Source organism: Neofelis nebulosa, chromosome 7 (assembly GCF_028018385.1).
Source record: "Neofelis nebulosa isolate mNeoNeb1 chromosome 7, mNeoNeb1.pri, whole genome shotgun sequence".
Lineage (NCBI taxonomy): Eukaryota > Metazoa > Chordata > Mammalia > Carnivora > Felidae > Neofelis > Neofelis nebulosa.
This window is the reverse complement of record NC_080788.1, coordinates 144,174,260-144,200,877: the sequence shown is the minus strand read 5'-3', so window position 1 is coordinate 144,200,877 and position 26,618 is coordinate 144,174,260. Positions and strand designations below refer to the sequence as shown.

Sequence of the window (26,618 nt, the reverse complement as noted above, 5' to 3'; positions counted from 1 at the left end):
TTTCTCTCAATTGATCCACATATTTGTTTATTGCTTCTTTCATGGTTCAATTATAATAAGAAGTGAAAATGAATGAAGAGAAAGACCACATTGTTCTTGTATTGGACCACACGGATTACTCGTCACCTGGGACTCATACACCGGCAGTTACCATCATTGATCCAGAAAAGACCACTTTCTCTTCATTTATTTCTATCTTGTTTATTAATTTATTAATTCGCTAATTATAATTTTTAAACTCTATTACTGACAAACGCCGAAAAGGCTTTGATATCCCTAATATGCTTCTAGAGCCATTTTCACAGCATTATATCTCAGTCACGTATCAGTTTTTCATACATGCATTAATCTATATCATATTTCCCATAAATCTCTTATTTATCAGTAAGGATCAAGATAGCCTTCTCTGATTATATTTCAACGATTTCATGACTAGAGTAAATACCCTTAGACAAACAACCCAAATCAACACAGAGAAATTTGTTTATGCTTACACTGGTCTCCAGTCTCTTAAAACAGGTGATGCAACCCTGCAGTTCAAGATCAAGGAAGAATCTTTAAATCAGGTTCCGTGTGTCTCTTCTAAGGAGTACAAAGCAAAGCAGGTGATCAAATGGTTGAGACATTCTCTCCATGGAACTCTGCTTCAACATTCGCATAGTTATTTAGGCAATCATCAATTTAGTGTATATATTTAGTCTGCTAAGAAAACAAACGACTTGGATCTTACCACTAAGACAGAATACGAACACTGTCTATATAACTTACACTGTCTACATCATCCTTACCCTAAGAGGTAGCAGTCAAATACCATTTATTTCTAATGAAACTTCAAGGTTTCCATAAAATATTAATAGTATTCCTTGCCTCACCACATATTCTTATAATTGGACAATGCTTCACGCTATTCATATTTGTTTATTTATGTATTTATTGATTCTCACATTTATCCAATTATAATAATAAAACAAAAATACATGAATACCAAGACCAAAAATAAACCCTTTATTTATTCCTGAAATCTGTCCATAGGATGCCTTCAAACAATAGGAATGGCCTAGACCAATTTTCTGTTGGACCTCAGAGTTCCAGACACGTATTCATCGCGAACGACTCATACGCCACCAGTGGTCATCATTGATCCAATATTGTCCCTCTTTTCCTACATAGATTCGTATTTGTTTATTGATCAAATAATTCACTAACTCACTAATTAGTGAATTCATGAATTCACTAATAATTTTTAAGCAGGACAATTTTAAAAAAGAGACTTGAAGTCTCAAATCTAAATACAGAATTAATCTCACCTCAATATAGCTCTCTCATTAATACCCTCAGCTTTTCCTATGTGCATTAATCAATGTGTTTCACACATCCCATATTTAACACTGAGATACAGCTGCCTTCCTTAATTATATTTTACACTTTTTAATAATGCAGTGAATAACCTTAAACCCACTTAAACTGAGAAAAAAACTTCAACTATTACTTACATTAATCTCCATCCTCCCTATTACACAGAGGCGAACGTATGCCCATGGAGCATCATCTCTAGGGAGTTCATTCTGAGGAGTGCAGAACAAAGCAGATGATAAGGAAAACTGAAACATAATCTGGATTGATCCTTGCTTTCTATATTTCATTTACCCAGTATTTAAGTATTTATTATTTTTTCTTTCTAAATATTTTCATCTTATAAAAACTCAATCACTAAAGCAACTCTCACTTGGGCATGTCTATATAACCGTGTGCAAAGAGATGACCTTTTTATCTATTTATTTAATGGGCATCAGTGTTTTCAACTTTTAGTAATAATATCACCTGCCTTGCCACATGTGTTTGTCTTTGGACAATTCCTCACCCTACTCTTCCTTATATGTTTATTTATATCTGCTTGATGGTTTCTATCATTGATCCATTAATAACAAATCTGTAGCTATGAAAAATTACAGGAATATGATTTTATTCCTGACATCTCTCTGTGGAGAACAATTTCAACAGAAGGAACAGACCAAATTATTATGTTCTGTGTTGGACCTCAGAGTTTCAGACATATAGTTTCATTGTCCATGACTCCTACGCCACTGGCCATCATTGGTCCACGACTGAGTCGCTTACTTCATTTCCACTTTTTACAAATTAAATAATTAATTCATTGATAATTATAAAAATAATACATGGTTCACAAAAAGCCAAAAATAAGATCCTTGAATATCCCTAACATCAGTTTACAGAATCATTATCCAAATGGACTGTTACTCTTGTCTCAATCAACCTCCATCCTGTACATTTTTTATTGATTAACACGGTGTTTCCTACCACATTCATCATGAGGCCATGGATAATTTTTTATTAATTTAGTACTCTTCCATGATACCCTGATTACCCTTAAACAAATGTCCCATTCCAAGATAGCCACTTTGACCAGGTTGGCCTTCACCTCTTTCCATACTCAAAGGAAGCATGACAACCTTGATCACAGCAGACGCTGAAATCCGTTCAAGCATCTGTTCTGAAGAGTGACAAGCAGACAAGATGACAAAAATATCGAGATATTCTCTCCATTGATTCATATATCCCCAACTCCTTGCTCGTACCATTTCGGCATTGATGACATTATTGTGATTTTTCCCTTAATAAATCAACTGCTGAAGCCATAACTGACTCAGTAACTATTACTTTCCATTATCCACATCCTTCTTACTCAGACATAGACACGTGAATCTTTTATTTTCCATTCTGACTTACATTAACATTTTACCTATTATATATTTTGGCAAGGGGCAATGCTTCGCCCTCTTCATATTTATTCGTTTATATGTTATTAATCCTATTTACTTTTTATAATGGTACGTTTAAACGTTCATGTACACAAAGGCCAAGAACATGAACTCACTTATGCCTGACATCTCTCTAAAGGATCACTGCAAATGGGGCAGGGGTGGGGGGTGGTGGGGGAAGGACTGGATTTCTTCTGTGCTGGACCTCAGAGTTCCAGACCCGTAGGGTTCATCATCAAAGACTCATATGTCAACACCTGCTGTCATTTATCCAGGTATGTCCCTGATTATCTTCAATCATGTGTACATAGTTTATTGATTATTTCATCAGTTCACTAATAATAATCAAACAATACCTAGGGAGGGGTCGCAAAAACTCGATATAGGTCCCTTGAATATCTCAAATATCGTCTACAGAATTCTCGCTGACAATGTATACCATTCATTAATTGACCTCAATGTTTCCTACATAGATTAATTAACATAATGCTTCATAGTAACCTCATTCTAATTATTTGCCAATGCCGGCAATCATAAATTATATTTCATAACTTTTTAATAAGGCGGGGAAAACCTTTTTGAAAAACCACAAAACCAAGAAAAGAATTTTGACTATTACTCACATTGTGATCCATGCTCTTACCACATAGAGGCAAACATAGGGCTCATGACTATGGTGGAAAGTCTAATTCAGCCGAGTGCGACCACTCTAAGGGGTACAAGACAGAGCGGATGATAAAAAGATTGAGACCTTGTGTTCATTCATCCCTGTGTTCCAACTTTCAGTCAGTCATTTAGGTAGGTAGTGGTTTGGGACAACATATATTTCATTTTCTATTAAGTAAACAAACCATATCGATCTTGCCCATGCCAAAGAAAATAAACACTATCAATTAACACTGGCCATCCACTTTAGCCAAAGAGGTAACACCCTCATAACCATCTCTTTCCTAATGGATACCAGTTTTTGCAATATAATTAATATATTACTATATTATAGTAATTTTTGCCTCGCCACATCTTTTCATAACTGGACAAGGCTTCATATTCTTCATTTCAATCTGTTTACACATTTGTGTATTAATCATTTCATTGATCCAATGATAAAAATAGGATGAAAATTCATGGACATAATGACCAAAACCACGATCTTTATATATTCCTTATCTTTGCCTCTAGACAACATCAAATGGGGACAATGAACTAGATTTCATCTGTTTTGGACCTCAGAGTTCCAGACACGTATTCATCGTATACGACTCATACGCCACCAGTGGTCATCATCGATCCAATATTGTCCGTGTTTGTCACCATTTGTTTCTACATTATTTATTGATAAATTCATAATTCAGTAATCACTGTTTTAAAAATACTTATTCGCAGAAACCCACAAAGAGCCTAGAAATCCCTAGGATCTATTTAGAATCATTCTCATGTCATTATCGCTTTCATTAATTATCCTCAATTTTTATTATATTCATTAATCAATATAATGCTTCATACTAATCCCATTTCTCTCAGTGGGCTATTTGGATTTCATCAGTTATACTCTGCAGTTTTCAATAATGCACTGAACACCCTGAAACAAAGACTGAAACTTTGACTATTACTCACATGGTCTCCATGTTCCTAACACATGAATGCAACCCGAGATCACGTGACCGTAGAAGAATCCTTAAATCTCGACGGGTCCCATTCTAAGGAGTGCAAAGTAGAGCAGAAAACAAAAAATTTCGGGTCCTATCTCCATTGATTCTTCTGTAACGCATTTCATTTATTCATTGGGACGCTCGTTAATTTTTCATAATGAGGTATTTGTTTTAGCTAAAGAAAAGCTTCAGCTTGACACTGACCAAGAACAATACAAATGCCTCTTATTTGTCAGTGCCTATATAATTCTTAAGTAAAAAAGGCAAAAATGCTTATTCTTTTTATTGCTTAATGAGCAGGAATGTTTTCAATTTTATTAGCAAGACTTCCGTGTCACCACATATATTCCTAGCTGGACAGTGTTTCACCTTATTTATCTGTATTTTACATTTTTACTGGTTTGGTTGCTGGTTTATTTATAAGAATCAATTTGAACATATGAATCTAAAATAAGAAGATGCGCTTGGTGGACAGACTGGGTGGCTCAGTCGGTTAAGCGTCCGACTTCGGCTCAGGTCATGGTCTCACAGTTCATGGGGTCGAGCCCCATGTTGGGCTCTGTGCTGACAGCAGGCTCCAGCCTGCTTGGGATTCTCCCTCTCTCTCTGCCCCCATCCCCTGCACTCTCTCTCTCTCTTAAAATAAATAAAATAATCTCTAAAAAAAAAAGCATGTGAGCTTTGCATATTTCGACATTGACCCATGGGATCGTTTACGACAGAAAATAGGCTACATCTTACTTTATGTGGACTCAGAGTTACAGACAGGTAACACTCACGTGTACAATTCCTACCCCGCCAGTCATCACCACTGGCCTGTGTTTTGACCTTTTTCTCTTCATCTGTCTCTACACTTGTAATGACTGAATTGCTAATACCTCGATAATACAAATAAATACGCAACTCATAAAATCACAGAAAAAGACCCTTGAATAAACCTAACTAACTTCTATCTGTAGAATCCTATAACACATAGATTATATCTTTCGCTAATCAACCTCAGAGTTGCACGTTATCAATGAACGAACATTAATATTTCATATCACATTTGTCATTGGGCCATAGTTAATTTTTTGATGATATTTATTACTTTTTGATAATACTGTGAGTGCTCTTAAATCACCCACACCAAGGGAAGATCTTTGACAGTTATTCACCTTGGTGTCTTTTCTAACACAAAGGTAACATAACAGTCTTAATCACCATGGATACTAAAACCAGCTCAATGAATTTGCTCTGAAGATATGATTAAATATGAGACAAGCAGACAATGTGATAAAAGATTGAGTTATTGTCTCCATAGTTTCCACCATTCATTTACATAGTCATTTGAGCATGTATTAGTTTTTGGTAATATTTATTTCTTTTTCTCCTTAATAAAATAAACTTCAAACTAATACCTGACTGAGAGACATACTGATTATTACCTATCACTGTCTAAATCACCCTTAGTCAAATACATAATATACACAGTCCTTTTTTTATCCATTCCTTACACTAATATGTATTTTCCTTGGTATATATTTTATTTTGCTTATGAAAAAAGGTTCATTGTTCCCATCTTTAGTCATTTATATATGTTTATTTATTCTTCCATTGACACTTTCATAATGATATTTTAAAGCTTCATGAAGTCAAGACCAAGAACAAAATCCTTGCACATTCCTGACATCCATCTATAGGTTCCCTTCATAAAGGAGGCTGCACCAGATTCCATTTGTGTTGGACCTCAGAGTTCCAGACACATCTCCATAATATACGACTCATATATATCACCCATTGTCACTGGTGGGTCCAGGACTGGCTTTCTTTCTCCATGACCACCTACATTCGTTCATAGTTTAATTCATTAATAAAGAAATATAAATAAATCACACGAAGAAACAAGAATAATATTCTTTAGTATCTCTAACATCCATCTACACAATCATTTCCACTGAGACCTAATTCCTCTCATTGACTCAGTTTAGTGTTTCATATATGCGCTAATCAACAGTGTTTCATATTAATCTGATATTTAACACTGGTATGTCTCACCTTCTTTGATTTTATTAAATAATTTTTTCAAGTATTTATTTCAATTCCACTTAGTTAACATTCAGTGTAACTGAATGTAACATTCAGTTTCAGGTGTACAATATAGTGATTCAACACTTCCATACAAGACCCGGTGCTCATCACGGGTCCCCTCCTTAATCCCCATCCACTATTTCACCCAACCCCCGCCCACCTCTCCTCTGCTAACCATCAGTTTGTTCTCTACACTTAAGAGTCTGTTTCTTGGTATGCCTCTGTCTCTCTCTCTCTCTCTCTCTCTCTCTCTCTCACCCCCTTTCCATGTTTGTTTTGTTTCTTAAATTCCACATATGATTGAGATCATATGGTAACTGTTTTTCTCGGACTGACATTTCGCTTAGCATAACACTCTCTAGCCCCATCAATGTCAATCCAAATGGTAAGATTTCATTCATTTTGTATGATTATATTTAATGCTTTTTAATAATACAGTGAAAATCTCTTCTAAAACAATAGTCTAGCCAAGAAGAATACAGAACGTTACTCACACTGGTCTCCATGCTCCCCAAAACATAGTGCACCCGACCATGGATGATCTTCTATCAGCTGGAACACATCCATTCTGTGGAGTACAAAAGAGCAGAAGAACAACAACAAAAAGATGAAGACATCCTCTCCCTTGGCCCTTAATTCCACCTTTGTTTATTCAGCCATGGGGTCAATTAGTAAGTTGTGATCATATCTATCTTACGTTCTCTTAAGTGACCAAATAACATCAATATTGCTGCTGACAAACAGTATGAACATGGACCGCTACTCATACTCAGAAAAAAGGGAAACATCCTGTACCATTTATTTTCATTTACCATCAATGTTTGCAAAATACATTCATTGTACTTCATATCTCACCACATATTTTTATAATCAGACCATGCTTTACTCCCATCACCTTTATTTATTTGTAATATGTTTATTGCTATTTTCACTGATCTGATTATATTTGTAGAATAAGAACGAATAAAAGCCAAGACCAAAAACAAGACCCTCGTATATTCTGACATCCGTACAGGCCCATTTCAACAACGTGGAACAGATCTGTTTTTGTTGGACCTCAGAGTTCCAGACACATAACATTCATCACACGTGACTCCTATGCCATCATCAGTCATCATCATTGGTCCAGGACTGGCTTCTTTTTTCTATCTGCTGATTGGTATGTTTATTGATAAACTACCTAATATAGAAATAAACACAAGTCGCCAGAATAAAAATCACAAAATCCTTGAATCGCCTTAACATCTATCGATAAGATCATTTCCACTGAGAATGAAGTCTTCCATTAACTGAACTCAGTGTTTTCCATATCGGTTAACATCGTACTGGTTCACATCGGTGATAATACGATATGGGTATGTTTGGGCTTCTTGATTACCTTAAACACTTTTTAATAATACAGTAATTTGAAAAAGCCAAAACATTCAATCTAAGAGAAGCACATTGACTATGACTCACATTGTCGTCCAGGCTCCCAAGACGCAGATGCAAAGCACACAGCTGCTATAAACCTGAAGACGCGTGAATGACCTTGAGTGCGTCCATTCTGAGGAGTACAGAGCAGAGAGGACGATAACACATTACGGCCTCCTCGTCATTGATCCTTTGCTTCTGCATTTCACTTCTCAGTGACCTAGGCAAGCCCTCATGAAGAGTCTCCCGTACATATTTCATTTTCTCTTAAGAAAATGAACAACGTAGGGCCGCCTGGGTGGCTCGGTCGGTTGAGCAACCAACTGCGGCTCAGGTCATGATCTCACGGTTCGTGAGTTCGAGCCCCGCATCAGGCTCCGTGCTGACATCTCAGAGCCTGGAGCCTGCTTCGCATTCTGGGTCTCCCTCCCTCTCTGCCCCTCCCCCGCTCATGTTCTGTCTCTCTCTGTCTCTGAAATAAACATTAAAAAAAGAAAGAAAGAAAATGAACAACTTAGATGTTGCCCCTGACCCAGAAAATGAACACTGACTATTATTTATTTTGTCTAGATGCTCCTTAGCCAGAGACTTAACAGTCATGTAACCATTTATTCCTTGTCGGACTTCACTCTTTTCAAATTTATGAATACTATGTCTTGCCTCACCACATATTTTTATAATTAGAGCATGCTTTGCCGTATGGATCTTTGTCTATTTGTTGCTTATTTTCATTCCTCCAATTATAATAACGGAATGAAAATGCATGAACACAGAGGCCAAAAACAAGATCTTCGCATAGTCCTGACTTCTGCCTGCAGCATCCTGTCAAACAAAGAGAATGCCCGGTTGGACCTCAGAGTTTCAGACACACATTATTCACCATCATCCATGACTCATACGCCACCAGCCGTCATCATCGGTCCAGGATTGGCGGGCTTTCTCTCTGTTCACTTCTAAATTGTTTCTTAAGTCATTCATTCACATACAGTGGATATTCTTAAGCAAACCACCCAAAGCCACACAAGAACTTTGACTATTATTCACATGGGTCTCCATGCTCCTAATGCATACATGCAACCACAGGGCTCGTGGCCATGGATGATGCTCACATCACCCCAAGTGCATCCATTCTGAGGAGTACAGAGCAGAGAAGTTGATAAAGAAACGTAAGCCCTTATCTACACTTACCTTTCCTTTCTACATTTCATTTACTCAATTTTTATGAGTATGTCAATTTTTCATTTATATATATAGATATATATATACATACATATATATGGGTTTTTTCTACTAACAAAGGGAACAACCTTGAACTTGTAACTGATCCAGAATTTAAAAACTGATTTTTAATTACCTGTGTCTGCGTAATTCTTAGCCAAAGAAGTAATACCCTTGATCATTTTCTTCCTTTTTTTTTTTTTTTCAATTTTTTATCTTGAAGAGAGAGAGCATGCTCACGAGCAAGGGAGAGGAGCAAGAAAGAGAGAGAGAGAGAAAGAGAATCCAAGCAGGCTCCAGGCTCTGAGCTGTCAGCACAGAGCCTGACACGGGGCTCGAACTCACGAACTGCAAGATCATGACCTGAGCTGAAGTCGGACACTTAACCGACTGAGCCACCCAGGTGCCCCACAATCCATTTATTTCTTAATGGGCATCAACGTTTTTAATTTTTATTAATAGTATGTCCTGCCTCACCACATACGTTCATAATTGGACAGTCCTTCATTCTCTCTCTATTTATATTTCTTAAATGGTTCTAACATTGATCCACTTACCGTCCATGACTTGTATCCCTGTATCCTGTCCATGACTTGTATACCACCAGCCATCATCCCTGGTCCATGTTTGGGTTTCTTTTCTTTTTTTTTTCTCTTAATTTGTGTCTATATTTGTTATCCATTGCATCATTAGTTGTCTGACAATAATAAAAAATTAGATGACTTACAAAACAACCTCAAGGGCAAGATGCTTGAATGTCCCTAGCATCTGCCTATACACCCATTTCCCACGTGGACTATGTTTCTTCTGTTAATCAATCTCAGTGTTGCACATTATCAATCAACATGTTTTATATCCTATTCGTTATTGGACAATAGTCAACTTTTTTACTAATGTAATAATTTTTAATAATACTGTACAAGCCCTTAAACAAATGACCTGAATGAAAATGAGATCTTGGCTGGTACTGACTTTAGTCTCTTCTCTGACACAGAGGCTATGTGATAATCTTGATCGCGCGTAGACAGAAATCAGCTCCAGCCTCCCTTCTGAAGAGTACGAAGCAAAGAAGGTGCTAGAAAGATTGAGACATCCTCTCTATTGATCAGACTTTCCACCATTCATATACAAAGTCATTTAGGTACTTATTAACTTATAATAACATTTATTTATTTTTCTCTTAATATTAATCAAACATAAAACTTATACACGACTCAGTAACCTCTACTTATCACTGCAGATACTAAAATGCTGAGACAATATTCCCATTAATACCTACTTTTCTGATTCGTTTTCTTAGTCACTTGGGTATTTATTATTTTATAGTGTTACTTCTTTTTCTCTTGGTAAATGAACCACTTGAACTCACCACTAACTCAAAGCAAGAACATACTATTACATATCATCATCTGTATTCTCCCTACCCAAAATGTAACCCCCTTGATCTCTTTATTAATGAAGTCCAGTGGTTCCAAGCTATATTCATAGTAATTCTTGCCTCACCACGTATTTTCATAGCTGGATATGCCTCACTCTTTTCACCTTTATGCACCGATATATTCGTTCCTCTCATTTATTGATTAAAATAAAAGCAAAGTGGCGGCACCTGGGTGGCTCAGTTGGTCGAGTGCCTGACTCAGGCTCAGGTCATGATCTCACCACTCGTGAGTTCAAGCCCCGCATCAGGCTCTGTGCTGACAGCTCAGAGCCTGGAGCCTGTTCTGGATTCTGTGACTCTGTCCCTCTCCGCCCCTCCCCTGCTCTCTCTCTCTCTCTCTCTCTCTCTCAAAAATAAATAAATATTTTTAAAAGTTTAATTACAAAAAGAAATAAAAGCAAAATCCACAAAGCACCAAAGACTAAGAACATGATCCTTGACTATTACTGTAATCTCTATATAGGCTCACTCCCACAGGTGTAAACACTTCAATCCCTTTTTGCACGGGACCTCAGTACATCATAGATGTTTTGATCATAAGGTATAGATCAGAATGCATTCCATTCGGGGGCGCCTGGGTGGCGCAGTCGGTTAAGCGTCCGACTTCAGCCAGGTCACGATCTCACGGTCCGTGAGTTCGAGCCCCGCGTCAGGCTCTGGGCTGATGGCTCAGAGCCTGGAGCCTGTTTCCGATTCTGTGTCTCCCTCTCTCTCTGTCCCTCCCCGTTCATGCTCTGTCTCTCTCTGTCCCAAAAATAAATAAAAAAACGTTGAAAAAAAAAAAATTAAAAAAAAAAAAAAAAAAAAAAGAATGCATTCCATTCGCATCATTGGTCCATGGTTTGCCTTTTTCATGTAATTTGCATATTTATATATCTAGACCACTCCCATCAGAACTAAGACACTGACTACTAATTCCATCTCCTATGTGCTTCGTCCTCATAACAAAAATAGTTTACGACTTTATCAGTTAAGGAGTGTTTAGGGAGACACTGAAATAGAAATTTAAAGAGTTATAAAAAGGAGTGACATGGATTTGATCTATTTTTAAAATCATCCCAAGTAGGGGAGGTGGGTGGGGGATGGGAGAAAGAGGTGATGGGGATTAAGGAGGGCTCGCGTTGTGATGAGCCCAGGATGACGTATGGAGATACTGAATCACTATGCTGTACCCCTGAAGCTAATCCTACACTGTACGTTAACTAGCTGGAATTTAAATAAAAACTTAAAAAATAAAATAAAATCCTCCCAAGTAATACTAAATCAAAGTAATCATAAACTTTAGGGGCACCTGGGTGGCTTAGTTGGTTAACCATCTGATTCTTGATTTCAGATCAGGTTATGATCTCATGGTTCATGAGATCGAGTCCTGCATTGGGTTCTGTGCTGACAGCATGGAGCCTGCTTGGGATTCTCTCTTCCTCTCTCTCTGCCCCTCCCCCACTCATTCTCCCTCTCTCTCTCTCAAAATAAATTAGTAAACATTATTTAAAAATTAATCATAAACGTTGGTTCCTCATCATTGGAGTCTACACAGAATGTGTAATCAGTGCAGGGGCATCCGTTTGCAGAGCATAAAGATGATGTTATTAAAAGAATGAGCTATTTTCTCCATTGAATCATGCTTTCTCCTTTCATTTGCTTGAAGTTTCAGATATTTATTAATTAATGTATCTATTACCTTGCTCCTTGTTTTTCATTATTATTATTATTATTATTATTATTATTACTTAGTTTCAAGTGTGGAGTTGAGTGATTCAACACCTCCCTACAACACTGGGTGCTCATCACAGGGGCACTCCTTAATCCCCATCACCTATTTTACCCACCCCCCCCCCACCACCTCCTCCCTGGTAAACACCAGTGTGTTCTCTGTAGTTAAGAGTCTGTTTCTTAGTTTTCCTCTCTTTTTTGTCTTAATAAAATAAACAACCTGGTACTTACCACTGATCCAAAGCAAGGGCATTAACTATTACATACATCTGACTTAAAGCAGTGATTCTCAAACCGTTGTTTCCAAATGACGCATTATCAATGTGCGAACATATTTGCAATGCAGATCCTTGGATCCCCGCCACCCCCCCACCCCCGACCTTGAATCCTCCCAAAGCAGAAATGCTGAGGGTGGGACTGGAAATCTATAGTTTAACCACTCTTGCAGGTGATTTTGGTGCTCACTCAAGTGAGTTGTAGTACGCCAACCCAGAGGGGTTAACCTTTAACCTACTGATTTCTTAATATACTGCAATGTTTCCCAATTGTATAAACAAAAATGTCAACCTTGCAACATTTTTCCCAATTATTCCAGCATTAATTACTCTCTTCATCTATTTACCTAGCTACCTACCTATCTGTCATCTACTGGTTTTGTTCATTTATTCCCTTAGAATAATGCAATAAATTCCCAGGATTCCATCATCAGATTCTTCCAAATTACTGTCTAGCTATAGATTTATTCTCACGGATGTAATATACCAAATCTCCTTTTGAAATGAACTTCAATAGTACAGAAATGACCTAACGACAAGACACATTCAGAATGCATTCCATTCACATCATTGGCCCTTGCTTGGCTCTTTTTTTTTTCAAGTTTTTATACAAATTCCAATTAGTTAACATATAGTGTAGTATTAGTTTCAGGAGTAGAGTTTAGTGATTCATCACTTACATAGAACACCCAATGCTCATCCCAACAGGTGCCCTCCTTAATACCCATCACCCATTTAGCCTATCTCCCCACCCACCTCCCCTCCAGCAACCCTCAGTTTGTTCTCTAGAGTTAAGAGTATGTTTTATAGTTTACCTCTTTGTTCTTGTCCCCCATGCATCATGTCCCCCATAATGCTGCTTTAAACATCAGGTACATGTGCCTCTTTGAATCAGTATTCTTGCATCCTTTGGGTAAATACCTAGTAGTACAACCACTGGATCATAGGATAGTTCTATAACTAGAACTATAGATCGTAGGATGGTTAATTTTTTGGAGAACTTTCCTACTTTTTCATTTAACTTGTACATTCTTTTTTTTTTTTTTTTAATTTTTTTTTTCAACATTTTTTAAATTTATTTTTGGGACAGAGAGAGACAGAGCATGAACGGGGGAGGGGCAGAGAGAGACAGGGAGACGCAGAATCGGAAACAGGCTCCAGGCTCCGAGCCGTCGGCCCAGAGCCCGACGCGGGGCTCGAACCCACGGACCGCGAGATCGTGACCTGGCTGAAGTCGGACGCTTCACCGACGGCGCCACCCAGGCGCCCCTAACTTGTACATTCTTTAAAGATATAAGCACAACCATGAACCCACTATCCACTGCACATACAAAAACTACACCTTACATCTTTCTATGAGTTGCTTCATTGAATTAACAACTTAGATCTCTACCACAGAAGAATGTTTATACACTGTGGTACAAACCCAAGAAGGAATTATAAATATTTATGAAAGTGAATGTAAAATCTTCAAACCTTAAAAAAAAACTGTATCGATAGATTTAATATTCATTCATTCATTCTTTAATTCATAAACACATTGACAAAACTATTCACTTTAAACCATAATGAAAACTGTTTAATGAAACCCAGAATAAAAATGCTGTTGTGTGTTACCTGTGCAGTTCCCCTGACTCAACCTGGAGAGAGCTGAGATTTGTTTCTTACGAGGGACAAAACGTGAATAGAACTGATGGACCATGCATCACCGCATGCTTATCACTGGCCATGTGCTTTGTTCCCTTTTATATTATTAAGTTATTAACTTATTTATTAATCTATAATGATAAAATGTGTACTGTTGTATACAAACTCGGGATAACACTAATTAATAATAACTGTTTCCAGCCGCTCACTCTCATAAATGACAAAGGACTACATACTTTTTTCCAATTTTACTGAGAAATTATTGATAAATATAGTTGTATCTATTTGAAGTGTACCATGTGGCTTTTGATTTACATACACCCTGTGGAATGATTACCAATGGAACACAGTGAAGCCAGTTGGATTGATCATAACTTGTTATATGACTCAATTTTGTCACTGGTTCATGCTTGAGCCTCCTTAATATAGTTAGTTGATTATATTATATAAACTTTCCCCCTATTTCTCAATTAAAAAATGAAAACAAAAACACCTGCAAGCCAAAGACAGCACAGAATGTGAACATCAACAATTACACACCTCTGTCCACACATCCCTTCTGATGAGGTGTAAACGCCTTCATAAATTTTTAATGGACTTCTGTTCCTTAGAAATGGATTGGTAATGATGTTAGTTTCATTACATATGCTATAGCTATTCCACATTTGGCCCTATTTTCCCTTCCTTCATTCATACATTTTCAGTTATTATTGCATTGATCAATTTTTAATAAGCAGTCAATATTTGTGAAACTCAAAAGCCCAAGAATAATATTCTTGAATATCTCTAACTACTGCTTACAGGACCATTTATCACAGAAGCAATGGACTAGACTTCTTTTTGCACTGGATTTGCATTGAATCACAAAGTTGTAGATCAGCCTTCTTCAACCTTGCCTCATATGCTACTGGCCCTCAGTATTGGTCCAGATATCACTCTTTTCCTTCACTGAATTATAATTCTGTTAGAGATTAATTCACTAATTCACTAATAAAAAATACCCATGAGATTTTTAAAAATAGCTTTAATACCCCTAACTTCGGTACATAAAATCATTTTCTACAAGGAAAATAGTCTAGATCTGCTTTGCTAACTGACCTCAGTATTGAGTATGGATTAGCCAACATGCTCATTTCAAACTCTTTATCATTAGTGCACGGTTGGCATGAACTAATCTGTAACATCTGTCTATAGAATTATTTCCCTGAGCAATTCATTTCTTTCATTAACTGACCTCAATGTGTTGTATATGGATTAATAAACACAACGCTTCACGTTAATGGCATTTGGGGGCAATGGCTGGCATTCGCTGATTATATTTCACATTTTTAATACCACAGTGAATACCCTTAAACAAGCCTCCCGAACTGAGAGAACACTGACTCTTACTTCTCTTGATTTCCACTCTCTAACACATAGATGCAGCCATAGAACTTGTGATCATGGAAGATGCTTAAGTCAACTTGAGTGCATCCACTCTGCAGAGAACAGAGCGGATGATAACAAAAAGCTAGACACCTAATTTCCACTGGTCTTTGCATCCCATCTTTACCATTTACCATAAATGACCATTTAGTGGGTCATTTCGGGAATCTGCAGTTGGGAGGAATGTTTATTTAATTTCTCCTAATAAAAGAACAATAATGACCTTGCCGCTGACATGGATTATGAACATTGCCAATTACTATTTAACACTACAGCTATACAATCCTTAGCCCGAGAGGCAACACCTCTGTATCATTTACTATTGGTGGATGGGAGTGTGTTTTCAATATATATTAATAGCATTTCTTGTCTCACTACATATTTTTGTAATTGGACAATGCTTCATGACCTTAATCTTTGCTTGTTTATACATTATTGATTATCTCCTTAAAAATAGAGAATGCATGAACATAAACCCAAAACATGATCCCTTTAAATTCATGGTATCTGTCTAATGGTATCGCTTCACAAAGGGCACTGGACTAGATTGCCTTTCATTGGGACCTCAGAGTTCCAGACATGTATTCATCGTATAGGACTCATACGCCACCAGTGGTCATCATCGATCCATTATTGTCCCTCTTTTCCTTCATTCAGTTGTACGTTATTTATCGACTAATTCATTAATTCACTAATAATAATTTTAAGACCCTCTTACTCACAAAAACACAAAAAGAGGCTTCATATCTCTAATCCGTCTGTAAGATCATTTTCACTCTCATATAGGAGACAAAAAGGATCGATGTATGGCTCTCATTAATTAGCGTTTTTCGTGTATGCATTAATCAATACAATCAACCCCTATTAATCAATAGAATCAATTCCATAGTTGCCCCTGCTTGATTACGATTTGTACTTTTTAACGATATATAGTTAACACCTTAAAAAAAAAAAAAAAGGACACTAGAAAGACAAACACTTCAACCACTACTCACATTGGTCTCTATGCTCCAAACACACGCATGCAATCAGAAAGCACGTAACCATGGAAGCGCCTGAATCAGCGTGAGTGCGTCCATTCCGAAGAGTACAGAGCAGAGCAGACGATGAAGGACACTGGGACCTTATCCTATTGCCTCTTGCGAACCACATTTCATTTACTTAGTCATTCAGGTACCTGTAAAATGTTCATGATGTAGATTTTTGTTCTCTTAACAGAGGAAACAAACTCGAGACTAACCCAGGAAATACAACTGACTCTTACTTATCAGAGTTTATATGATCCTTAGGCAAAGATTCATTCATTTCTTGGGAGGCATCAGTGTCTTTTTTCATTGTTATTGGTAATATTTCTTGCATCACCCATGTTGGGCAATGTGTAATATTCTTCTTCTTTCTCTATTTTTTATTTGTTTAATGGTCCCATCATTGATCCACCAGTAATAATAAAATCCAAATCTATGAACCCAAATAAAAACATGATTTTTGTATATTTCTGATATCTGTCTATAGTATCATTTCCAAGAGAGGAACTCAGCTAACTATGTTTTGTGTTGGACCTTGGAGCTCCAGACATTCATCGTTCCTAATTAACATGCTACCAGTTGTGATCATTGGTCTATATTGGAATGTCTTTTTCTTCATTCATTTCTACATTTATATTGAATAGGCTATTAATTCATTGATAATAATATAATTAATATATGATTTCCAAACCCAAAAAGAAGATATTTGAATATTCTGATCATAGTCCATAGAATCATTTCCCACATGGACTAACTATATCTCTTTGAGTAATCAACTTTAAGGTTGATTGGTTAACATATTCCGTTATTGAAGAATTAATATAATATTTCATATATATTTATATGTGGACATCATTAAATTTTTATTATATTTATTCCATTTTAATACTACCATAAATACCTTTAAACAAACGACCCAAACGAAGACTAGAACTTTGACCATTGGTCATCTTGGTCTCTTGACAATCTTTACCATGACAGAAGCTGAAATCTCCTTGGGGCATCTGTTCTGAAGAGTAGCCAGCAGAGAAAATGATAAAAAGACTGAGACATTCTCTCCACTGATTCATTATCTCTAGCCGTCATATACATGGTCATTTGGGTATTTATTTATTAATGGTAACATTTAGGTTATTTTCATCTTAACAAATTACACATCAGAGTTCTGACTCAGAGAAGTAATGATTACTTATCATAGTCTATATCAGCCTTAGTCAAAGATGCAGTACACTTAATCCATTTAATATCAATTTCAATTCATATTAGTATTATTTCCCATACTATACATTTTAAGAATGAACACTACTTGAGTCTCTTCCTCCTTATTTTAATTTATACATTTATTTATTCCCTCATAATAAGATTTTGTGAAATTCACGAACCCAAAGACCAAGAACAAGATCTCTGTATAATCTTGACAAGTGTCTATTGAACCACGTCAAACAGAAGGAATGGACATCAGATATGACTCATTCGCCACCAGTGGTCATCAGTGGTCCAGCCTTGATTTTTCCTTTCCTTCCTTCTGTCTTTATTTGTTTATTCCTCGATTCATCAATTCACTGATAACAATAAAATAAATAACTATCTATCACAAATACTCAAGGACAAGAGCCTTAATGTCCCTAATGTCTATCTATAGGATCATTCGCCTCACTGAATATGCCTCCTTCATTAAATATCTTCACCGATACAAATACCTGTTAATCAACAGAACATTTCATATCAAGTCCATATTTATCCTCAAAGCACTGGCTAGGCCTCTTTGAATATACTTAACACCATTTCACAATGTTACAATGAACACTCTAAACGAACAACCCACACCAAGAGATAGATTTGACTAGTCCTCACCTTGGTCTACATGCACCAACATAAGGACCACCAGTGGAGCCCCTGTTGACAGCCAAGTGCTTAATCAGTTCACGTGCGTCCACCTGAGGAATAAAAAGCAGAGCACATAACAAGATTGAGAGACGCTCTGTGGATGTGACTATTTTAACTTCACTTAGTCTGTCACTTAGGAATATAGTACGTTAGGGTCATATTTATTATTTTCTCTAAACAAACGAGGCAGTATCAAACCTGACACAGACTAAGAATGAGAACGTTGACTGTGATTTACTGTCTCTATCATTCTTAGCCAAAGAGGTAAGACACTGGAAACACATTTCTTAATAAACTTTAATATTCTCAATAAACGTTAATAATTTTTACAAAGAATAGACATGCTTCGCCCTCTTAATCTCATTTACACTTGCAGATTGATTCTACTTTTAGCCATTTATTACAGTAGAATCAAAAGTCATGAAAATAAACCAATAAAAGGGCCCTGCTCCCCCCCCCCCCAACATCGGTACATAAGACCGCTTCACACAGAAGAGACTTTATTTGGTTTTTTAATTGGGCCTCAGAGTTTCAGACACATCATATTCATCATCCATGACTCATACGCCACCAACTATCATCACTGGTCCAGATCTAGACTTCTTTTTCTTCATTCTCAGGTATGTAACTTCACTAATTCCTTAATCTATTAATGATAATTTTTAAAACCCTGGGATTCACAAAAATCCAATAATAAAAGCAGTGAATAGTCTACGTCTGCCTATAGGATCATCATCATCAACACTTCACATATGCATTAGCAAATGTTAGAGCCCATATTTATCGGTTCCCGTGTTTAGTGTTTTAAATTATATTTCATACTTTTAACAATACAGTGAATACCTTTTTTAAAGAAAAAAACTGCTTGGGGCACCCGGGTGGGTCAGTCCATTGAGCAACTAACTTCGGCTCAGGTCCTGATCTCACAGTTCATGGGTTCGAGCCCCATGTTGGGCTCTGTGCTGATGGCTCGGAGCCTGGAGCCTGCTTCGGATTCTGTCTCCCTCTCTCTCTGCCCCTCCCCCGCTCGTGCTCTGTCTCTCTCTCAACAATAGTAAATATTTTTTAAAATTTTTTTAATAAATAAATAGAAATTAAAAACTGCTTAAACAAATACAAGAACTGTAACCTTTACTCACATTCATCCCCATGGCCCAAACACACAGGAAATCACAGACCTTTTGACCGTAGAAAATCTGAATCAGCTGGAATGTGTTGATTCTGAGGAGTGTAACCCAGAGTGGACAATTAAAAACTGAAACTTCTCTACTAGTCTTATTTTCCTCATTTCATCTTTCCAGCTGCCTGGGTATTATTTTTTAACGACATGTATACATATGAAATTCTAAGCATATATATCACAAAATTAACACCCGCAACCTGAGAATGACCCAGGCTTACAAAATTGAACATTGCTTCTCAGTATCAGCATCTACATGCTAACATCTAAGAGCTAACACCTTTGGTCCGTTTATTTCTCGGCCTGCATCAGGTTCCTTGGTTTGTATTAACAGAATTCCTTGCCTCACCAAATATATTCACAGTGGGTAAGTCTTTGTCCTCTATTTATTTAGAGATTTTTTTATTGGTTCTGTCACTGATCCATTTAGGTTAATAATGTAGAAACCCATGAATCCAAAATGACAAGAACCATTTCTTTGCATATTCCTAACATCGAACCGTAGGATCATCTGAAAAAAGAGGAAATAGGCTAGATTTCCCTTTGTGCTGGACCTCAGACTTCCAGACACGTAGCATTCATCGTGTAGGACTCCTACGCCACCAGCTGTCATCATCGGTCCGGGACTGGTCCACTTCGTCCTTTTCACCTCCATTTGTTCCTATGTTACTTCACCAATCTATTCATAGTAACTAAATAAGTATCTATGAATCTCAAAAAGCGAGGACAAAAGCCTTCAGTATTTCTATCATTTTTCTTGAGAATCAGTGCCTAATTAAATACACTTCTTCTTCATTAACCACCCTCATTGCGGTAATGGTGGGTTGATCAACATAATGTCTCATACAGCTTCGACTTTGTCACTGGGCCATAGTTGGCCTTTTCTCTTACATTAAAGACTTTGTAAATAATTCCAGTGACACCCTGAACAAACCCTCCAAACCAAGACAAGAAATTTGATGATTACGCACGTTGGACTTCATGCTCCCACACAGGAGGCTACCCTGGAGTGCGTAAACATGATGGACGCTTAAATCGGCGCAGGTGTTTTCTTTCTGAGAAGCACAAAGCAAAGTAGGTATAAACAAGACTGAAACATGATGTCCACCGTTCTGCACATTCCACTTTACATCGAGTCAATCATTTGGAAATATACTAATTTAGAATACTGTTTATTATTTTTTTATTAAAAAAGTGAGTAACCTCCTACTCGCTATAGACCCAGAATGAGAACTTCTCTATCACTGTTCACTAAAGAGGTGAGGCACGTGAACCATTCATTCTCCTTAATGGGATTCAGTATATTCAATACATTTGAATAGTTTCTATTGCCTCACCACGTATACTGAGTGCATATGTTCCACGCTCCTCATTTTGGCTTATTAATATTTGTACCTTGATTCTTGAATTGATCCATTGATAGTAAAACAATCAAAATTCAAGAAAACAATCTAAGAAAACAGTCCCTTTATATTCCTAACATCAGTCCATAGAAGAATTTCAAGCAGAGGTAAGAGACTGTATTTCCTTTCCTGTTGGACCTCAGAGTTCCAGACACGTAGTATTCATCGTCCATGACTCCTACGCCACCAGCCGTCATCACTGGTCCATATTTCAGTCTCTTCCTCTTCATTTTCTGGATGTTATTTCATTAATGGCTGAATTCACTAATAATAATTTTTAAAACCCTAAGATTCACCACAAAAATGAATAAGGGACCTTGAATATTCCATATCTGCCCATAGATTCATCTATCATATTGATATCTCTCTCTCATTCATTAGTCTTAGTCTATCATAAATGGGTTCGTAAACATAATACTTGGTAATAGTTCCATATTCATCATCGGCCATGACTAGCCTTTTGAATTCTATTCATTCTATTAACAATACAGTAAATACCCCCATTTTTAAAGCCTGTCACATGAAAACATGAACTTGACTACTCACGTAGGGCTATGCACACCTGGAACACAGGTGCAACCACAGGGACTGTGACCATGGAAGAATTCTTCGACCAGCTTGCGTATGTCCATCCTGGGGAATACAAAACAGAGTATGTGATATATGAGACCTGATCTGAAACGATTCTTCTCTGAAACGATTCTTCTTTTCCACATTTCATTCATCCTATCATTTAGATATTTATTAATTTTCTTTCTGTTAACCAAAGGAACAACCTCAGATTCGAGACTGACCTAAAAACTCAAACTCTTACGTACAAGTTTTTATGACCCTTGGTCAAAGAGATGACACTGTTGATACGTTTATTCCTTAAGGGGCATCAGTGTTTTCAATCTGTAGTAACAATTCTTGCCTTACCACATACATTCACAGCTGGACAATGCTTCACTCTCTTTTTCTTTATCTATTTGTTTATATTTCACTAGTGGTTCTATTATTGATCCACTTATAATAATAAATCTAAATTGATAAAGACCAGAGAAAGAACATGATCTTTGTGTATTTCTAGTACGTGTCTACAGGAGCACGTCCAAAAGGGGGATCTGACTAATTATGTCTTCTGTTGGACCTTAGTACTCCAGGCACATATTATTTACCATCCATATGCACGTGCCACCAGTTGCCATCAGTGGCTCTGGTTTGGATGTCTTTTTCTTCATTCATGTCTGCATTGCTATCAAATAAATCATTAAGCCGTTAATAATAATAAAATAAACACGTGATTCCCAAAATCCAAGAAGATCCTTTCCAATGTCTAAAATCTCTCCATAGCACCAGGGCGCCTGGGTGGTTCTGTCGGTTAAGCATCTGACCTTGGCTCAAGTCACGATCTCACAGTTTGTGAGTTTGAGCCCCGCATCGGGCTCTGTGCTGACAGCTCAGAGCCTGGAGCCGGCTTCGGATTCTGTGTCTTCCTCTCTCTGCCCTCCCTCCCTTGCACACGTGCTCTCTCTCTCTCTCTCTCTCTCTCTTTCTCAAAAATAAATAACACATTAAAAAATTTTAAAAATAAAATAAAATCTCTCTGTAGAGTCATTTCCCACATAGACTGATTCTATTTCATTAATTTCATTAACGGGCCTCTCTGTTGCACTTCACTGATGAATCAATATCATGTTTTGTATCATATTTCTCACTGGGACATAGTTAACTTCTTCAAATTACGTTCCATACTTTTTAATAATTCAATGTATACCTTTTAACAAATGGCCCAATCTAAGATGACTTCTTTGACCGGTACGCACCTTGGTCTCTCTCCAACACTGAAGCAACATGTCGATCTTGATCAGAGCAGAAGCTAAAATCATCCTGGGGTTCCATTCTGAATAGTACCAAGTAGAAAAGGCGATAACAAGATTGAGACATTCTTTCCATTGATCCATACTTCCACCATTCATATAGGTAGTCATTTAGTTATTTATCAACGTATGGTACATTTCTTTTCCCTTCTTTTTTTTTTTTTTTTAACGTTTATTTATTTTTGAGACAGAGAGAGACAGAGCATGAACGGGGGAGGGTCAGAGAGAGGGAGACACAGAATCTGAAACGGGCTCCAGGCTCTGAGCTGTCAGCACAGAGCCCGACGCGGGGCTTGAACTCACGGACTGCGAGATCATGACCTGAGCCGAAGTCGGCTGCTCAACCGACCGAGCCACCCAGGCCCCTCTTTTTCCTTCTATAAAATAAACATCAAATGTCTAAGTTTCTCAGTTTAATAATCGACTTTTCTTATAAAGGTCTCGCTTCTTAATTTAGGTAAAATTAGCTATTGAAAGTTACCAAACCATGAGGCACCTGGGTGGCTCAGTGGTTAAGCATCTGACTCTTGATTTTGGCTCAGGTCAAGATCTCACAGTTCATGAGATTGAGCCCCATGCCATCGGCATGGAACCTGCTCGGGATTCTCTCTCTCCCTCTCTCTGCCCTTCCCTTGCTCACGCTCTCTTTTTCTCTCAAAATAAATAATCTTTAAAAATGATAATAATAATAATAATAAAAAATAAAGTTAACAAAACAGCAGCACTTAGTATTTTCACAATATCGTGCAACCACCAACCACCTCTACCTAGTTTCAAAATACTTTCATGACTCCAAAATAAAATACCATATGCGTTAAGCAGTCTCTCCCTACTCCCCTGGGTCCCAGCCCCTGGCAACCACCAATCCTTATTCTCTCCCTGTGGATTCATGTGTTTGGGATATTTCGTATAAGTGGAGTCGTGCACGATGTGACCCTCTCTGTCAGCCTTCTATCACTTAGCGTAATGTTTTCAAGGTATATCTGCATCACGGCATTGAAATTGTTTTTCATTTGAGTATAGTTGACACGCAACTTTACATTCGTTTCAGGGGCAGAACACGTGATCCAATTTCTTTCTACCTCACGCTGTGCTCACCCCAAGTGTAGCTACCACACAAAACTACTACAGTATCATCGACTATATTCCTTTTATTCCCATGACTCCATAATTAACTACCGCTGATCACTGTCTACGTCACCCTTAGTCCAAAATATAAAATAGGGGCGCCCGTGTGGCTCAGTCGGTGAAGCATCTGATTCTCGATTTCAGCTCAGGTCATGAACTCACGATTCCTGAGATCGAGCCCCAGAGTCGGGCTCTGCACTGACAATGGTGGAGCCTGCTTGGGGTTCGCTCTCTCCCTCTCTCTCTGCCCCTCCCCAACTCGTGCTTTCTCTCTCTTTCTCTAAATAAATAAATTAATTAATTAATTAAATACACCGAATCCGGGGCACCTGGGTGGCTCAGTCGGTTAAGCGTCCGACTTCAGCCAGGTCACGATCTCGCGGTCCGTGAGTTCGAGCCCCGCGTCGGGCTCTGGGCCGACGGCTCGGAGCCTGGAGCCTGTTTCCGATTCTGCGTCTCCCTCTCTCTCTGCCCCTCCCCCGTTCATGCTCTGTCTCTCTCTGTCTCAAAAATAAATAAACGTTAAAAAAAAAAAAAAAAAAAAAATTAAAAAAAAAAAATAATAAAAATAAATAAATAAATAAATACACCGAATCCATTTATTATCCATCCTAACCTACAGTAGTATTATCTCTATCACTAAATTCTACTCCTGAAACATATTACACTGTATGTTAACTCGCTAGAATTTAAATAAAAATTTGAGGGCCACCTGGGTGGCTCAGTCGGTTGGGCATCTGACTTTTGAATTCGGCTAAGGTCATGATCTCATGATTCATGAGTTCAAGCCCTGCATCAGGCTCCACCTGCCTGGGATTCTCTCTCTGTCCCTCTCCTGCTCACTCATGCGTGCTCTTTCTCTCCCCCTCTCTTCCTCTCTCTCTCTCTCCCTCTCTCAAAATAAATAAACAGAAAGAAAGAAAGAAAGAAAGAAAGAAAGAAAGAAAGAAAGAAAGATTTGAAGAAAAACTACTATTTCTCCCACAACTTGTTTTTTTTTTATTTTTTATTTTTTATTATTTTTTTTAACGTTTATTTATTTTTGAGACAGAGAGAGACAGAGCATGAACGGGGGAGGGGCAGAGAGAGAGGGAGACACAGAATCGGAAACAGGCTCCAGGCTCTGAGCCGTCGGCACAGAGCCGGACGCGGGGCTCGAACTCACATACTGTGAGATCGTGACCTGAGCCGAAGTCGGACGCTTAACCGACTGAGCCACCCAGGCGCCCCGGCCACAACTTGTTTTAATAATGAACAACACTTAACCTTCTTCATCTTTATTCATTCATATATACATTTGTATAAAATGTTTATTTATTATAAAATTTATATTTTGTAATATTTCTAGAAACTCATGAATAAGAACAAAGTTGTTGTATATCCCTGACATCTGTCTATAGGAACACTTTGAGCAGAGGAAACTGACTAGATATTTTTGTATTGGATGGACCTCAGACTTCCAGACACGTAGCAGTCATCGTATGTGACTCATACGCCACCAGCTGTCATCATGGGTCCACACTCAGGTCTCCTTTTCTTCATTCTCGTTTGCATTTGCTTGATGTCAATTTATTAAGCCATTAGTAATAATAAAATGAGTATCTGGGAATCACAAAACTCAAGGACAAGATCCTCAAGTATCCCTAGCATCTGCCTATTGAATCTTTACAGTTATTTCACTAATGATCCTCATTGTGGACAATATTGATTAGTTAACATGTTTCATGACAATGCCATATTTGTCATTGAGCTGTGTTTGGACTTCCTCAAATTTTTAATATGACACTGAATATCCTGTACAAACCACCTAAACTAGGAGGAGAATCTGACTGTCACTCACATTGGTCTCCATCCTCTTACACGCAAGGGGCATCCATGGAGCATCCGATCACGGCCAAACACCTGAGTGAGTTCAAGTGCATCCATGCTGAGGAATAATACAAAGCAGAACAGAAAACAACGAGACTGAGATACTCTCTATCGACCCACACATCCTATCTACATTCAGTGAGTCCTTTAGGAATACAGTGAATTGGGATCGTATTTATTATTTATCTCTTAAAAAATGAACAATATCAAGTCTAACACTAACACAGAATAGGAACTTTGGCTGTTCTTCGTGGTCTCTGTATCATTCTTAGCCAAAGAGTAAGACATGTGAACCACTTACGTTTTCTCAATGAACTGCAGTGTTTTCTGTATATGTTAATGGCTTTTTTCGTCTCACCATGTATATTAAGAGCAAACTTGCTTCACTCTCTTCATTTCAACTTATTTATACTTGTATACTGATTACCTCTTTGGGCTATTTTGTGCAGCAAAATCAAAACTCATAAACACAAAACAAGAAAATTATTCTTTTCTTTTCCTAATATTTGTCTATGATATCATGGCAAAAAGAGGCAAGAGATGATCTTTCTTTTTATTGGACCTCAGAGTTTCAGACACGTAATATTCATCATCCATGACTCATACGCCACCAACTATCATCATTGGTCCAGATCTGGG

At 37.6% G+C, this 26,618-nt stretch overlaps 3 long non-coding RNA genes, 13 other non-coding genes and 3 pseudogenes across 26 annotated transcripts in view; all 19 read right to left on the bottom strand.

Annotated features, from left to right (window-relative positions):
* Positions 1 to 787, bottom strand: part of LOC131517742 (uncharacterized) — a 29,079-nt gene extending 28,292 nt beyond the window's left edge. For all 6 annotated transcript variants that reach the window (XR_009264780.1, XR_009264781.1, XR_009264783.1 and 3 more), the window contains exon 1: positions 495 to 787. This is a non-coding gene — a long non-coding RNA (uncharacterized LOC131517742). The remainder of the gene's footprint in view (positions 1 to 494) is intronic.
* LOC131518505 (small nucleolar RNA SNORD113/SNORD114 family) lies at positions 102 to 164 on the bottom strand (annotated as a pseudogene).
* Positions 788 to 893: 106 nt separating the features above from the next.
* LOC131517741 (uncharacterized) lies at positions 894 to 17,449 on the bottom strand. 2 transcript variants are annotated; one of them, XR_009264779.1, is made up of 8 exons: positions 16,624 to 17,449; positions 9,688 to 9,827; positions 8,957 to 9,042; positions 7,958 to 8,045; positions 6,994 to 7,067; positions 4,395 to 4,477; positions 3,404 to 3,489; positions 895 to 1,565 (listed from the first exon to the last, which is right to left on the bottom strand). It is a non-coding gene; the product is annotated as an uncharacterized LOC131517741 (long non-coding RNA). The 2 variants fall into 2 exon arrangements; XR_009264778.1 differs by lacking the exon at positions 16,624 to 17,449 and having other exon boundaries at positions 894 to 1,565; positions 9,688 to 10,357.
* LOC131518455 (small nucleolar RNA SNORD113/SNORD114 family) lies at positions 1,074 to 1,145 on the bottom strand. Its single transcript, XR_009265130.1, has one exon. It is a non-coding gene; the product is annotated as a small nucleolar RNA SNORD113/SNORD114 family (small nucleolar RNA).
* On the bottom strand, positions 2,032 to 2,102 carry LOC131518478 (small nucleolar RNA SNORD113/SNORD114 family; annotated as a pseudogene).
* Positions 2,980 to 3,054, bottom strand: LOC131518484 (small nucleolar RNA SNORD113/SNORD114 family). Its single transcript, XR_009265157.1, has one exon. It is a non-coding gene; the product is annotated as a small nucleolar RNA SNORD113/SNORD114 family (small nucleolar RNA).
* LOC131518451 (small nucleolar RNA SNORD113/SNORD114 family) lies at positions 4,000 to 4,071 on the bottom strand. Its single transcript, XR_009265126.1, has one exon. It is a non-coding gene; the product is annotated as a small nucleolar RNA SNORD113/SNORD114 family (small nucleolar RNA).
* LOC131518494 (small nucleolar RNA SNORD113/SNORD114 family) lies at positions 6,152 to 6,226 on the bottom strand. The gene has a single exon (XR_009265169.1). It is a non-coding gene; the product is annotated as a small nucleolar RNA SNORD113/SNORD114 family (small nucleolar RNA).
* On the bottom strand, positions 7,550 to 7,627 carry LOC131518472 (small nucleolar RNA SNORD113/SNORD114 family). The gene has a single exon (XR_009265146.1). It is a non-coding gene; the product is annotated as a small nucleolar RNA SNORD113/SNORD114 family (small nucleolar RNA).
* Positions 8,759 to 8,836, bottom strand: LOC131518462 (small nucleolar RNA SNORD113/SNORD114 family). Its single transcript, XR_009265137.1, has one exon. It is a non-coding gene; the product is annotated as a small nucleolar RNA SNORD113/SNORD114 family (small nucleolar RNA).
* LOC131518459 (small nucleolar RNA SNORD113/SNORD114 family) lies at positions 16,187 to 16,258 on the bottom strand. The gene has a single exon (XR_009265134.1). It is a non-coding gene; the product is annotated as a small nucleolar RNA SNORD113/SNORD114 family (small nucleolar RNA).
* Positions 17,182 to 17,249, bottom strand: LOC131518500 (small nucleolar RNA SNORD113/SNORD114 family; annotated as a pseudogene).
* Positions 17,450 to 17,568: 119 nt separating the features above from the next.
* Positions 17,569 to 26,618, bottom strand: part of LOC131517740 (uncharacterized) — a 53,370-nt gene continuing 44,320 nt past the window's right edge. For all 5 annotated transcript variants that reach the window (XR_009264775.1, XR_009264776.1, XR_009264773.1 and 2 more), the window contains exons 13-19: positions 25,951 to 26,037; positions 22,929 to 23,005; positions 21,686 to 21,756; positions 20,692 to 20,775; positions 19,680 to 19,761; positions 18,508 to 18,590; positions 17,569 to 17,657 (exon numbers count right to left, since the gene is read on the bottom strand). This is a non-coding gene — a long non-coding RNA (uncharacterized LOC131517740). The remainder of the gene's footprint in view (positions 17,658 to 18,507; positions 18,591 to 19,679; positions 19,762 to 20,691; positions 20,776 to 21,685; positions 21,757 to 22,928; positions 23,006 to 25,950; positions 26,038 to 26,618) is intronic.
* Positions 18,082 to 18,153, bottom strand: LOC131518498 (small nucleolar RNA SNORD113/SNORD114 family). The gene has a single exon (XR_009265172.1). It is a non-coding gene; the product is annotated as a small nucleolar RNA SNORD113/SNORD114 family (small nucleolar RNA).
* Positions 19,057 to 19,131, bottom strand: LOC131518464 (small nucleolar RNA SNORD113/SNORD114 family). Its single transcript, XR_009265139.1, has one exon. It is a non-coding gene; the product is annotated as a small nucleolar RNA SNORD113/SNORD114 family (small nucleolar RNA).
* LOC131518467 (small nucleolar RNA SNORD113/SNORD114 family) lies at positions 20,269 to 20,343 on the bottom strand. The gene has a single exon (XR_009265142.1). It is a non-coding gene; the product is annotated as a small nucleolar RNA SNORD113/SNORD114 family (small nucleolar RNA).
* Positions 21,256 to 21,330, bottom strand: LOC131518456 (small nucleolar RNA SNORD113/SNORD114 family). The gene has a single exon (XR_009265131.1). It is a non-coding gene; the product is annotated as a small nucleolar RNA SNORD113/SNORD114 family (small nucleolar RNA).
* Positions 25,555 to 25,629, bottom strand: LOC131518460 (small nucleolar RNA SNORD113/SNORD114 family). Its single transcript, XR_009265135.1, has one exon. It is a non-coding gene; the product is annotated as a small nucleolar RNA SNORD113/SNORD114 family (small nucleolar RNA).
* On the bottom strand, positions 26,536 to 26,610 carry LOC131518446 (small nucleolar RNA SNORD113/SNORD114 family). Its single transcript, XR_009265122.1, has one exon. It is a non-coding gene; the product is annotated as a small nucleolar RNA SNORD113/SNORD114 family (small nucleolar RNA).